General features: G+C 41.0%; 1 protein-coding gene across 1 annotated transcript in view; it reads right to left on the bottom strand.

Annotated features, from left to right (window-relative positions):
* Positions 1-14,579, bottom strand: part of LOC149185302 (uncharacterized) — a 446,687-nt gene that overhangs the window by 94,949 nt on the left and 337,159 nt on the right. The window lies entirely within an intron of this gene.

The following is a 14,579-nucleotide window of genomic DNA, read 5'->3' as shown; positions in this document are numbered from 1 at the left end:
GTAAAGGATTGCTAGATGAGCATCCTAGATTTGTATTCAGATATTTCTCCTACATAATAATAAAACCCTCAGAGCACTGGTTTTCCCGCATTGGGTTTTTCTAGTGACTATTGTGTCCAAAAATAAGTGTGTCCTATGTATCTTGTTCTTTGCTCTATTTTCTGTTTCATGAGATCAAATATCTAATTAGTGTAGGCTGCAAAAGTAATTGGCTTCTGTATTTAGGAGAATAACTTAATGAATGTTTAAAAATCAAGTAGATGAAGTAGATTCAGATTTGCTGCAGTAGGGGTTCTTTCGAGTCTAGGAATTTTCACATGGTATCAAAGCATTGATTTTGAAACAGGAAGAGCAGATCCAGTGCTGAGAAGTGAGGTCGAAAGTTGCACTTGGCAGCAATTTGAATCCTCTTGAAGGGATTGCGCAGTCCTTGCCGGGAAGTCGATCCGAGGAAATCTCTCTTTGAGTGAGATGACAAAGCGGTACAATTTCTAGTTCGTGAGTTTGCACAGGCAGAGGGAGTGATGTAGAACCTCAGCGCAATGCTTGAAGGGCGCAGTTTCTACCGAGGCAAAAATCCGTTGGAAAAGAACAAAGACACATAGAAGGGGAATTTTCTCCTCAGAGAACTTTCCGCCAGAAAGTTTGAATTTCTCACTTGCTGAGCATCTGACCAGTGCTAAGCAGTGACTAGAGGAGTCAGTTCGACAGTTGGGTGACATGGCATCACATGGGCTCAAAGATTAGGACAGGATGGAAGGGGCTTCCAACTATGTCATATGGAAGACCAAAATCTTAGTTGTTCCAGAGGAATATGATATCAAGGCCTACATCAAAAGTGTTGAAATATCTAACCCGTTAGAAATTTTCCTACACTATCTCGTTTATTTCTCCTACTTGTTTTATTATGAACAAGTTATTTAACCATATAAATACTGAAATAAACACAATGCAGTCTCAACCATCTACAGATCATCAACTGAAAGAAATAGACAAACACACAAAGGACACCGTTATTTTTGGACAATCATCCCCAGAAAATCCCAACTTGGGAAAACCGGTGCAATAGTTCTGAAGGTTTTATTATTAAGCAAATTTTCTTGAGTACAACTGGGTGCCAAACTGGCTCACCTGAGTCCTGACAGAGAAACCTATCTGGCAGTAATACCTCTCTTCGGAAGCAAATATTCGGCAAGTTTGCTCCACGAAAAACTCTTCAATGCCTCTCTAAGGCACTGCGTCAGCCCTCCTGGCCTCTTTGTCAGCTTGAAACCCTCTACGTCAACCCTCTAATGCTCTGCGCAGCCTTTCTAGCTCTCTGCGTCACCTTTGCAGCCTCCGCATCACTCATGCAGGCCCTCTGGCCCTCTGCGCAGTCATTGCTGGCCTCTGTGTGGTTTCTACTAGCTCTGCGTCTGCCTCTCTGCCTCTGCGCTGGTCTTCCGACACTATCTCTGCCTCTCTGCTATGCACTCACTGCCCCTCGCTGCAACTCTGATCACTGATTCGATTTCTCTTAGCAAATCCCGCCCTAGAAAAACGAACTGACTGATCAATCTGATGTATCTCCAACTGACCCTCAAGCCTCCTCTTATACTTTTTCTGTTGAGTCTTCAACGACCGAGATTACATCTCTAATCAACGACTAAGATTAGATTTTGGCCCATGTCATTTAGAACCTTCTAACCCAATTTCATATTAATACCCATTAATATTTTTATTTTCCTAAGTTTAGACTTAAGAACCTATTGTCGCACAGATTTTCACGACAATGCTCAGACCGGGGGCTGTCACCCTGATCCCCGATCTCTCCATTTAAGCCATCTCCCAAGGCTAAGGGGGGTAGACCCTATGGGACAAAAGAAAATCAACTGCGGACCAGTTGGGTTGGGAGACACAACAAGGCAACTTAGCACCTGATTGATTTTAGAAATTAATGTACCAGTGCCTTATGGAGTTAATGATTAAATGATTATTTAGTAAATGTTGCAGAAATATGAACCTTGTAAAACAATCATCTATCATCAAATGTGCCAAGCAAAGATTAATTTTACCAATATGCGAGATAATCGAATAAAGCACAATGCCTTAACAATATTCCAGCAATTAAAATTTAAAAGATTAAATGCTTTAATAACCATGCAATTTTAAATGCTAACCGGTTATCACTTTCATATAGCTAATCTTCAAATGAAAATTTAAGCATGCTTAACCATATAAAAATGATAAATATTAATCAAAATTTTAGCCTTAGCGGAAAAGATACCCAAAAATCGTAAATATGACAAATTCTTGAGGCAAGACTAAATCTGACAAAACCGAAAATCGAAACTAAACAAGAAAAAGAACAAAGGCAAAAAAAAAAACCTTTTTTATGCTTTTTGGGATTTTTTATTTTTTTTATATTTTTTAATATTATTTTTTAAAGTCAAAATTTAAACAAAACAAAACAAAATAAATCTAAAATCTAAATAAATTTAAAATCTAAACTAAAAGAAACTTTTTGTATTTTTTTTATATTTTTTAAAGTCAAAATAAAACAAAACTAAATTTAAATTACTCAAAATCTTAAATATTAATCTAATCTAAATCTAAACCGAATTTAAATCTAATCTCAATCTGAAATCATATACTATACAAAAAATTAAAATGCCTAACCATATGTATATAAAAAAAAAGGTGAAATTTATAAAATCAAAACTCAAATCTAAATCAGAATCAAATAAACTATACGATGAAAACCTAACCGTATCTGTCAATGAAGAAAGTCAATTTTTTTTTGTGTTTTTATTTTGTTTGCAGGTACGCTTGAGGAATGCTTGGGTGGCGGCAGAAGGAAGGATCGAGATGCAGGTTGAAGGTGTTGCGGGCAGGTGTGAGGCAGTTGCGTGAGGAGAAAGAGCTGCGTGAGGAATGCAGATGTGTGTTTTTTTGCAGGTGATCGATGGGAAAGGGAAGAACGAGGAGAGGTTTGAGGTTGTGCGTGTGCAGGTCCGGATGGTAGAAGGAAGAGACAGCGGCAGTGTGAGGAGCAGCGTAGGGAAAAAAAATCGAATGGCAGCTGCGGATTGCTGAAGGCAGACGTGAGGGCAATGCTGCATTTGAGGAACAGGCAACGATGGAAGGTTTGGAGTTAGGCTGCGTAGGGTATGCGGAGAAAAAAAAAACACTGAGAGAGAGCTGCGTGGAGTGGTGAGAAAACGTGAGGAGGTAATATGCAGGTTTCGATGGAGTTGGCGTAAGGACTGAAAATTTTTAACAGTGGCTGGGAGGAAATGCGTGGAGGAGATCTGGGGTTTCCGGATAAGGAAAAGAGGGAAGCCCTGGCAGGAAAAACTGTAATTTCCTTGCAGGTGAATGCTGGGCAGCGTGAAAAGGTAGATGGATAGGAAAAACATCCTTGCAGAAAAACCGAGGCTGCCAGAGGGTTTGCTGGCAGCAATCAAGCAATCACAACTTACTAAAAAAAATTTGAAAATCTTCCTGGAAATGAAACCCCAACAAGCAGATAGCTTGGACAGAACCTCGACTTTCCTCAGAAAAATTGAAAACTCGTTGAAGATTATCCCTGCAAAATGATGCTGAGGCCAGATCTTACCCTCCAGGGCCTAGATCTGGCTTCAGGACAAGATTATATCCTCAGCTCCAAAACCTGTAACAGCAAAGCAAAAAATACCTAGAAATAATATATGCAAAAAACTAAAACCCTAAAAATTAATTACAATATTTACAGATTTATGACTCTACAACAGCCAGATTTGTCAAGAATCCACAGAAACATTTCAGAATTTTAGATTTCACTATGAAATACTTCAAAAAACTTCTCATGCATTCAAAAGATAAATTTAAATGATAAACCCAAGATCGAAACTGGTTGGGCTCTTCAGAAAATGCAATCCGGGAGTTGGCTAGTTCAGCCGAGAACTTCCCCGAACGCCCGGTAATCTAAAAAAAAGGATTTCCTGCACAACTTAAAATCAACCATTAACATAGAGGGAGAAAACAACAGCGAAATTTAGATCAAATGGAGATACCTGCCATTATATTCAGAAATTAAACTATCATTCAAACCCTAGAGATCAGACAAGATACCTGTGCCTAAATCAATCTTCATCAAGCTATTATTAATGGCTGAAAATAAAATTATGCAAAAAAATGAAACATCTGACAGCATTTCCAGAAGAGTAACACCAGCAAAATTTCAACCCCAAAGTCCTTTATTGCACAAAAAATGACTACAAGAGAGCTTTCTTTAGCACAAAACTCACAGATCCAATCATCTCAAATGACCCCTAACACCCTATTTAAAGGAAAAATTCCCAACGGCTAGTTTGAGTGATCCATGTCAAACTAATCTCAACCGTTGATGAGGATCAAAATCACTTTTAATCTCATTCGTCGAAATCTTAAATGTATTTTAATATATTAAAAAATTAAAACTTTGCATTTATTTTCTCAAAACTTTGACTTATTATTATTTTATTAATTTTTTAACTTTTTAACTTTTTTTTAAATTTTTAAATTTTTAAATTTTTCTTTTATTATTTTTATTTTTTATTATTTTATTTTTTTAATTTTTAATTTTTAATTATTTATTATTTATATATTTTATTATTTTTATTGGATCCTCGAAATTAGCCTTTGGAAAAATTACCTAGGACCTAAGACCTATGAGGGGATAAAACATTTTCTAACCCTCAAGACACTTTACATCATGACTTTTACAATTTTACATCTCAAGGGGGGAAACCCATTTGACATAGATCCTCATAGACCCCCCAGTTTTGCGACACAAATATAATCTAGCAGATCAAGCAATTTGTAATAACCTAACCAAATAGTTAGAATTATTTCTAAATTACTTTTACATGGACTCGAAGCACACTAGGATTCAGTTTCTAATGACAAAATTCATTCCAGTTTTGGGGTTAGGCTGAAGGAAAACTCTGTCGATCATGGATCGGTGAGACAAAAAACCTTCCAGAATCTAGATTATCACTAGAAAAATAGGTTTGCCTAGGTAGTTTACATACATGACTCAAATCTGCTAAGATCATTTACAATTTACACATGCAGACTGGGTTTACAACATAACATGATCGGGTCGACGGTGACTGTCCAATGGCACGGACATATTGATCAAGCGCTATCCCTTTTGTGAAGAAAATGGAGTGTATGGCTATGGGTAGTTGACACCTAGTGGTCAACAAAACCCATTAAAAATATTAATTATTTTAATAACTCTCTCATCGGGTAGTATTTCCCCAAACCATTTATGGGTCTTGGAGATCTCATATGCTTTAGCCTCTCCACCAATTTTCATGGCTAGAGCACATCCGATGCTACCCCAAATCAACACTCCCTCTTAGCGATGAATGTGCTCTAGTAATACTCCACCACTGAGCATCACCATGGTCATCCGGCACCGGTACCTGTGCTAATGCTTGGCCTTCATGCCCAACATCCTCTGCACTGTTGCATCCTATACTGCTACCCATGGCTCTACCACTGCCACTGCTACATCTGTACGACAACTCCCTTTGCATCCGTGCTGCTGCTGGTCCTTCCTCCCAACACTGCATCTGCACTGCAACCCTCTCTCATCATGTTGCATTGTGCTGCCCATAGCACTACCACTACTACTGCTGCACTGCAACTTAGTTACTAAGACGATGGTAACTGATCTACCCAACTACTGACATCCTTGTCAGGCTAGAAACCCTCCTGATGTTGAAGCTCTCTCTGCTGCTATCCTCTGCTCCCTTTGCTGTCTTTGCGTTGCTGCAACAATTTTGTGCCTCTCGCACTGCTGCAAACACCTGTGTGCCTTCATGCACTGCTACAACTTCCTCTGTGCCTATCATACTGCTTCAACCCTCTCTGCGCTACCAAGGACTACTGCACTCTAGCACTCTTCTGTCACTCCATCCGCATCTTGCTTCTACCGACATCCGTCATCCTGCTACTGTCACTCGGGGCTCCCGTAGCTAGATATGATCCAAGAGTTTGGGTACCTCAAGGATCTCACCCCTACATCTTCTATAGTCCTCCTAACTAAAGCTTGATGTCTCCCCACCTCTTCTCTAGAGGTACATGAGCACTCATGGCACAATCATCATCATCCTCTACCTCCTTTTCAGCCATAGCTGGCGCTGCTTTGGAGTCAAACGCCTCTCCCTTATTCTTCTTCCTAGGACACTACGTTGCATAATGGCCCAGCTCCCCACAGTTGAAGCACTTAACCTTGGAGAGATCCTTTATCTTCCTCTTCCCTTGCTGCCCTACAGATGCCAGAGCCGCATCGTCTTCCTCCTCTTTCTTGACCCGGGCTCCTTTGCCACTACTTCCTGCCTTGGTCAGTCGTCTGATCTCTTCTTGGCGAAGAGCTGCCCACAGTTCTTCCCAATCTGGAAGATTCGCTCTGCCCAAAATGCTTTGGACAAATGTCTCCCACTCCTCAGAGACTGCGTTCAAGGCGGTCCTCACCATTAACTCTTGATCCGGCGTGGCCCCTATGGAAGTCGGTCCTGAATCTCCTGCAACCTGTTGAGGAAGTGATCTATCTGCTCCCCCTTCTGCATCTGATACGACCGTAGTGGATTCTCCAGTAGCATCTTCCTCTACACGGAAGTGCCCTGATAGAATGTCATCAAGGTGCCCCATATCTCCTTTGTCGTATTCTTCTTGGCAATATGTTGAACTACATGATCCATGACCCCATCAAGGATTATGCACTTTTCCTTGGCCATCACATGCCCATACTTTTTGTTATCAGCTGGGTCGACTGGGATAGCCACGGTTCTCAAGGCGAAGGCCTTGATGCGATGTCTATCTAGAACAGACAGGATCCTGGCCTTCCAGATAACAAAGTTGGATGCCCCATCCAACCTGTCCTGATTGTTGATTTGGGGTAGCATTGAATGTGCTCTAGCTATGAAAATTGGTGGAGAGGCTAAAGCACATGAGATCTCCAAGACCCAGAAATGGTTTGGACGGATTGTACCCTGTTTGGGAGATATTAAAATAATTAATATTTTTAATGGAGTTCGTAAGTCTAAACTCAAGAAAAATAAAATATTAATGGATATTAATATAAAACTGGATTAGAAGGTTCCAAAAGCCATCGATCAAGCCAAATCTAATCTTAGCCATTGATTAGAGATTTAATCTCGGCTGTTGAAGGATCAACGAGAAAAGTATAAGAGGAGGCTTGAGGGTCAGTTGGAAGACACACCAGAGTGATCAGTCATTCATTTTGCTAGAGTGGGGTTGCTAAGCAAAGTCGAACTAGTGATCAAAAGGGAGGGGCAGTGAGTATCGGATAGAGAGACAAAGACAGTGCCGAGAGACCAGTGCAGAAGAAGAGAGCAAGAGCAGCAGCCAGAGCAGGCCACACAGAACCCAACAGGGACAACGCAAAGCCCAAAGGGACTGTGTCATCCACGCAAAAGGTGGAGGGAGTGACGTAGACGGTCCTAGAGACTGCACAGTGCCTCAGAGGGTCCTAGGGCTAATGCAGTGTAGTAAGAGGCTGACACAGAGGCTAGAAGGGCCAACGCTCAGCTTCAAAGTCATCAGAGAGGGTTTCGTGGGACAGGTTTTCTAAATACTTGTTTCCGAATATAGAGGTATTGTTGCCGTGTATTTTTCTCTGTCGGGTGAGTTGGTTAGGCACTCAGTTGTACTCAAGGAAATACTGCATAATAATAAACCCTCAGAATAGCTACACCGGTTTTCCCGCATTGGGTTTTTCTAGGGATATTTGTCCAAAATAATGGTGTCACTTGTGTGTTTGTTTTCTTTCAGCTAATGATCTGTAGATGTTATGACTATATTGTGTTTATTTCGGTATTTTAATGTTTTAAATAACTTGTTCAGAATTTACAAGTAGAAGAAATAAACTAGCAGAATACAGATTAATTTTCTAATGGATAGACTTAGAAAATTCAACATGGTATCAGAGTGTGGTTGCAGATCACAGGAAAGCTGAAGGCATTGTTATCACTCCTCCAGATCTCCAAGGCTGAGGAAGAGTCCAGCTGAGGTAACCACAGACCAATCTTTTGACTTGGTAGCTAGCCCTACCAAGCTTGAGAGGGCTCTCTCCAAAGAATAACAGCCAAGAAGGTTGGATGAATTAGGGTTTTAGGGTAGGTATGATGTGCAGAGGTTGTTTGATTTGATTTGGTGGGGTTATTGTTGGATGAGGGTATTAGGTCAAAGAGGCTAGGTCAGGGAAAATCAGATATGATTGTAGACATTCAAAGGGGCAAGGTAGGCAGGAGGCTTAACACTTAAAAGGTGATTTGGTGAGATGGTTTAAGACTGATGAGGAGTTAGGAAGAGCATAGGAGATGTATTCTTCCTAAACTGAAGAAAAATGGACAAATTATGATAACTTTCCCAAAACAAAGCATGAGCAAACATGTATTCTGCCTATCAACTTGAAAATTACCATATAACAGACATGAAATGGTTTATGAGCTTACAAAACATTCATACAAATGATAACAAAGAAGAAACAATGCTAAACATCCATACCACATGTATCCCAAAGAAATAGCTACAACTCATCTATTAATACTGGCCAAAATCTGATACAATAGTGTCTCTGATCACTAGTACAACATCCAACTGAGTCCAACCTCTGAAAAGAGTGAAGAAAGGGAAGATATAGACATCAAAACAAACTCCTCCCAACCTCAAGGGTCGAATCCATGAGAGGAGGAGCAGTTCCACCAAAATCTGAACTGATAGCTAGAGTGTAGGGTGGTCAAAGTGACTCATCCCTAATTACATTGAAACTGATTCATTTGACTTGATGAAGTCTATTTACCTAATGTATTTACCCCTAGGTAATAGTAAAATACCATAATTACATTTACCATATCAATTACATCAGTAAAAAGTTGATTCCCAAGGATGAAAATCAAAACTGGAGAAAAACAGTAAAAAATCAAGCAAATTGTCCTATGCACAGCGCCAGTGGTCTATGTGCAGCGCCTTTGGTCTGTGCGCAGTGCCATCTTCCAACTGAGTTTTGAAGGGGTTCCTGATGTCCAAATTGAGCTCAGGATAGCTCATTGGAAAGCTTATCCTGTCTACTTTCCAAAAATGCACTTGGTTCCAAAAAATGATAAGATTTGACCCTCCAAAAAGTCAATCTCCCAAGACTGCTTCTGTGCGCAGCGCCTAGCTGAAAAAGAGGGCAGAAAGGTGATTTTTGAGGTGTTTTTGGCCATTTCTCCCTGTCAAATTGCCCAATTTTGGTGTGCCAATAGTCAAAATTGTATGTTTACTGCCTTCTGAATCCAATGGTGGTCTTGGTTTTTCATTTGGAGGCCTCTAGAAGATGCGCAACACCTAGGGCGTTGCGCATAGGACAGTCCAACTATGCCAAAAACTGTCAAAGTTGCACAAAAAACCCAAAAATTTCAAAAATGCCCAGAAACTTGTCAAAATTGGTACATGAGCTGCTAATGAAGTATGTCAAGCATGGAAAGAGGCCTCAACAAGGATATCAAGTTTTCTCTTCTCCTCATGCATATTTAGGGTTTCAGGCTCACTATCTTGAGTTTTGACCTTGCTTTTTGGTTTCTTCGGCAATAATACTTTTCCATCCTCCTCTGTATGTCATTGTCTCTTTTGGCCTTGTCTAGGAGCTTCTCAAGATGGTTGTTAACCCTCTCAAGCCAATGCTCCCTATTTTCATTGATCATTATGGCAAATTGCTCATTTAAGGTAAGCTCATTGGCTAGTTCAGCTTCTTTCTATTTCTCTAGTTCTAATGCTCTCTTTAGGCCTTTGGTTCTTGGCCTTTTTCTTGACACTTGTTCTTCTAGCTCATCAGGATCACCATATTTTCCATATGCTTCATCAAGTAAGGCCATAGCCTTGGTCTCTTCTCTTTTGGATTTGAGAAGGTGTGGCATGATTAGCTATTTTGTTTTCAGTAGTTGGTTTTCCTGCTCAAGAAATGAAATGACATATTTAGCTCTATCCAATTGAGTTTGTAATTGTTTGATTTGGGCCTCTTTTTCTTTGATGATCAAGCTTGTGTTTTCATGATCATCATGCTGATCCAAGTCAACAAGATCAAATTCTGTTTCTGTCTCATGTAAGTCCTCATCCTCTGGCTTGATTTCCTCATGAACAACTGTCTCTGTGATCTTTTTCTTGCCTTTATGTACCTACTTTGCTAATGAAGAAGGCAGGGCCCCTCTCTGATAAGTACATGATAATGTGCCCAAATCTGCCCTCTTAGGCTTGATGACCTCAGCTCTGCTAGGTGACCCTGTATGATCATACAATGGTGATGATGATGGTGAAATAGGCTGAGATGATGGAGGGATAGATGTAGTGGGCTGAGATGGAGGGGGTATGTCTTCAACATGATGATCAGTGGGATGAGATGAAGAAGGCATATCTTCAGCATGTGGAGTAGTGAAAATATTATTGGCAATGAAAGTGTCCCATGAGATGTTCAGCTGATTAAGGTGATGGAGGACAATGATCTTGATCAGAGAGTGATGAAAGAGGTTGTTCATTTGCTGATCATACCTTTTTCCTTGAACTGTGTATGCCATTTTCTCAATGCTCCTAAACAAATAATAAGGAATATTGAGCATTCTGACTCTTGTGAAGTGCATGAGCAATCTGATATGGTATGTGTAGAGTCTGGAAAATCTGCCTTCACAAATGAAGTAGTTCATGATGATTTTCATCATGAGAGCATATATATCAAGAAGGTGATTGAAAGGGAAGAATTTCTTTCTCTCATTCTTGTACCGAGGCTTCATGTACGGCTGATAACACTAATCATCTAGGTTTTGAGCTTTAAACCACTTTTCACCCACATTAGGTATTCTAGTAGCAGTAGCAATAATGGTTAAGGATATGGTGAAGGTTACACCAGCAAGGGTCACTTGATTGTCCTTAAGATTTGAAATGAAAACTCTAGTCAAAACAGGATGGCTTTGAACTCTTTGTACCATTTCACAAAAATCAAAACATCCCATATGCTTGAAACAAGTGATTGTCATGGGTGAGGCCATTAGTTCTCTGGTGTTGGTAGGCTCAAACCTCAATATTCTTCCTCCTTTGTGTGCCTTCTTTCTTCTGTGTCATCCTCCTATGTAAAATCTCTATCTTCTTCCTCCATGATGTGTTTTTGTTCTTTTTGCTTGAAACCCTAGGGATTAGGAAATGGGAGTGGGAATGGGATAGGAAAAAATTAGGGAGTGGGGGAAGGGATTAGGGAACTTAGGGAGGTGATAGGGGATTGCAATATTTATGGTATTTAGGAATTGGAATTTTATTTCAGGTATGCAGTATGGTTGCCTAGGACTTAGGGTTTAAGGGAGAATAAATTTGGGATAGGGATTTAGCAATACAGGGGTAGGGATAGGGTTTACTGTGATGTGGGAAGGATAGTAGGGTCTTAGGAACAGTTTTGGAGGTGTAGGAATGAAACTAGGGTTTGCAAGTCTTAAGAATTCCAAATTTCACACAAGAAACTTCATAGCATGAATTGATGACTTGTGAAATGTAAGGAGGGATGGACAGGGCCTTACTTACTTGCTAGGAGGATAAAAAACCATGTGCTGAAGGTTTGGAGCACTTGCATGAAACTTGAGATATTACAGATGAAGTTTCACAGGTGTGTAGCACCTTTGATGCATGCGCAGCGCCTCACTGCTCTATGCGCAGCGCCTTTGATGCGTGGGTAGCGCCGACTTCAAATCGACTTTTGAGTGCCTTCCCGAAGTCAAAATTGACCCCATGATAGCTCGTTGGAAAGATCTCTTTCTTGGCTACACAATGGACCTATCAAGCACTGAAAATGATCAATTATAGCCCCTCAAAAATCAATTCTCCCAAGACTGGTCAAAAAGTGTAGAATGAGGGTGCAAAAATTAAGTGTGCTCTTGCAGGAAACTTTTGGAGGTCTTCCTCAACTCCAAATGGAGCTCATGATAGCTCATTGGAAGGCTCTTTCTGTCTAGTTATCATTTGACTCATTGAGCAAGTCATTTGGATACTCAAACTAGGCGAAAATTTGATTTTTCCAAGGTCACTCCAGAAATGCAGAAAACCTCTTGTAGCAACTGTATTTTTGACATTTCTCTAAAATCATGACACCTGTGTAAAAAGTGAAGGAGGGTTTTCATCCTTGGCCTATGATGGACAAAAAACTCTCTCACTTTTGTCAAATGCATCTCTGTTTGGTGTGAAACATAGTTTGAATAAAAATTGGCCCTATGTGTAGCAAATGATTTGTCCCTTGGAATGACTTCTTGAAAAATGATGGAGACATGATGTCTATGAGTTGGAATGGCTTCATACTTGCTGAAATGACCTCCCTTATGCCTCCTCTACTCAGATGTCTATGATTCCATAGCCAACCCTAGTTCAGTGGGAGAGGAAATTAGAGTTTAGTGCTTGTGGAAAATGATGATTTGGACACCCTTGGGAAAAGACAACTCCCTTCGGCATTCACTTAACTTTTTGAAACATTACCCTTTCACTTGACTATTTCCTTTGACAAATTGATCTTTTGATGGTCTTTGAGAACTCTTTGAATTTGACTTTGCTTTAATAAAGTTGGCATATAGAGATTGAGTTGGCAGCGTACGAATAGTGCTTATTACATATAGTGAACATAAAATTACATGATGAAATAAGCATTTCTCTTTACAAATCATTTTCACATGGTGAAGAGATGTTATTTGATCACCCTTTACTTGTTGGTCTTATGCAATGGAATGGAGTTTTATTGGAACCTTGGAAACCCTAATGACCTAATGAAACCTTGAAAAACCCTAAAAGACCTAATGAGACCTTGAAGGACTGAATTTCAAGATGACATGATGACCTCATGACTGATACAAATGGCATGATAAAATTAACTTTATGGATGATGTACAGTCAACAAGATATGAAACTATGCCAGCAAGTAATCACATTTAGGGAAGAGTGATGTTTTTTTGGACTAGGACTACCATCAGTGACTAATTTTTTGCATGACCTAGTGGAAAGATAAAAAAAAATTGAGTGGGACCCTAATATGATATGAAAAGAGGAATTTTTTTATCACTGATGGCAAGATGCAAACGCTGACACTAACAGGCATCAGCTGAGTAGAGCATTTGCAATAGATTCTATTGTCCCGAGTGACATAACTGATCCTTGCAAAAAGCAACAGAGGAAGGGTTGACGCAGAGGGACTGTCATCAATCTGGGCCTGAGAGAGGGCATCGCAGAGGCTGAGGAGGGCAGAAATAGGCTCACGTAGAGCCACACAGAGGCCAAGAAGGCTGACGCAGTTGGCTGAGGGAGTTGTTTTGCCAGTGCGGGGATTGCGCAGAGCCAAGAGGCTCAATCCTTCAGTGGCTGGGGAAAAGGAAGCTGTGGGTAGTTTGCAAGAGCAAAGTTGGTGGCGTACTATGGTCAAAACAATACCTAACAGGGAAAAACCAAGGTAGAGGGAGTTGCTACCGAGGCGGATTTCTAGCCAAGGAATCCGGATCAGTGTTGTAGTTGCATAGACGATCAGAGAGGGCCAACTTGACGGTTGGCAGAAAGATTTCCAGGAGGGAAATAGAGACTTAGAGGGAGTCCAGAAGAGAACTCCCAGACGGGAAGTAGAGAGACTCAACAGAAGTCGAACCGAGAACTTCTAGGCGGGAAGTAGAAAGACTCCGAGGAGTCGACAGAGAAGAGCAGAGAGATGGCCGTGAATGGGCTAAGGGATCAGGATAGGCTAGACAAAGAGTCCAACTTTGTGGTCTGGAAGGCCAAGATCCTGTCCATTCTATACAGACATCGCATCAAGGGCTTTGCCTTGAGAGTAATGGCTATCCCATTTGACCCGGTAGCTAATGAAAGGTACGAGGAGGCAATGGCCAAGGCAAAATGCATCATCCTTGATGGGGTCAAGGATCTGTGGTCCAACATATTGCTGAGAAGGAGATGGCAAAGGAGATGTGGGACACCTTGAAGACATTATACCAGCATACTTTCGTGCGGAGGAAGATGCTACTTGAGAATCAACTACGGTCATACTAGATGCAGAAGGGGGAGCAGATAGATCACTTCCTCGATCGGTTGAAGGAGATCTGGGAGCAACTGACTTCCATAGGAGCCACGCTGGATCAGGAGTTGATGGAGAGGACCGCACTTAACGTAGTCTCCGAGGAGTGGGAGACATTTGTCTAGAGCATACTGGGCAAGGCGAGTCTTCCATATTGGGAAGAATTGTGGGTGGCTCTTCTCCAAGAGGAGATCAGACGGCTGAGCAAGACATGAAGTAGCAGCAAAGGAGTTCGGATCAAGAAGGAAGAGGAAGAGGATGCTGCTCTGGCATCTGCAAGAAAGCAGGAGAAGAGGAAGAAGAAGGACCTCTCCAAGGTCAAGTGCTCCACTGTGGGGAACTGGGTCACTACGCGAACCAGTGTCCGAGGAAGAAGAACAAGGGAGAGGCTTTTGACTTTGAGGCAGCGCCAGCGAAGGCGGAGAAAGAAGTCGAAGAGGATGACAATTGTGCCATGAGTGCTCATGTGCCACTAGAGAAGAAGTGG

The sequence above is a fragment of the Pinus tabuliformis genome, chromosome 3_2 (genome assembly GCF_031772625.1).
Source record: "Pinus tabuliformis cultivar Carrire ecotype Pingquan chromosome 3_2, CPIR1, whole genome shotgun sequence".
Classification (NCBI taxonomy): Eukaryota; Viridiplantae; Streptophyta; class Pinopsida; order Pinales; family Pinaceae; genus Pinus; species Pinus tabuliformis.
The sequence above is the reverse complement of the archived record's forward strand: the minus strand, read 5'-3'. Positions and strand labels throughout refer to the sequence as shown.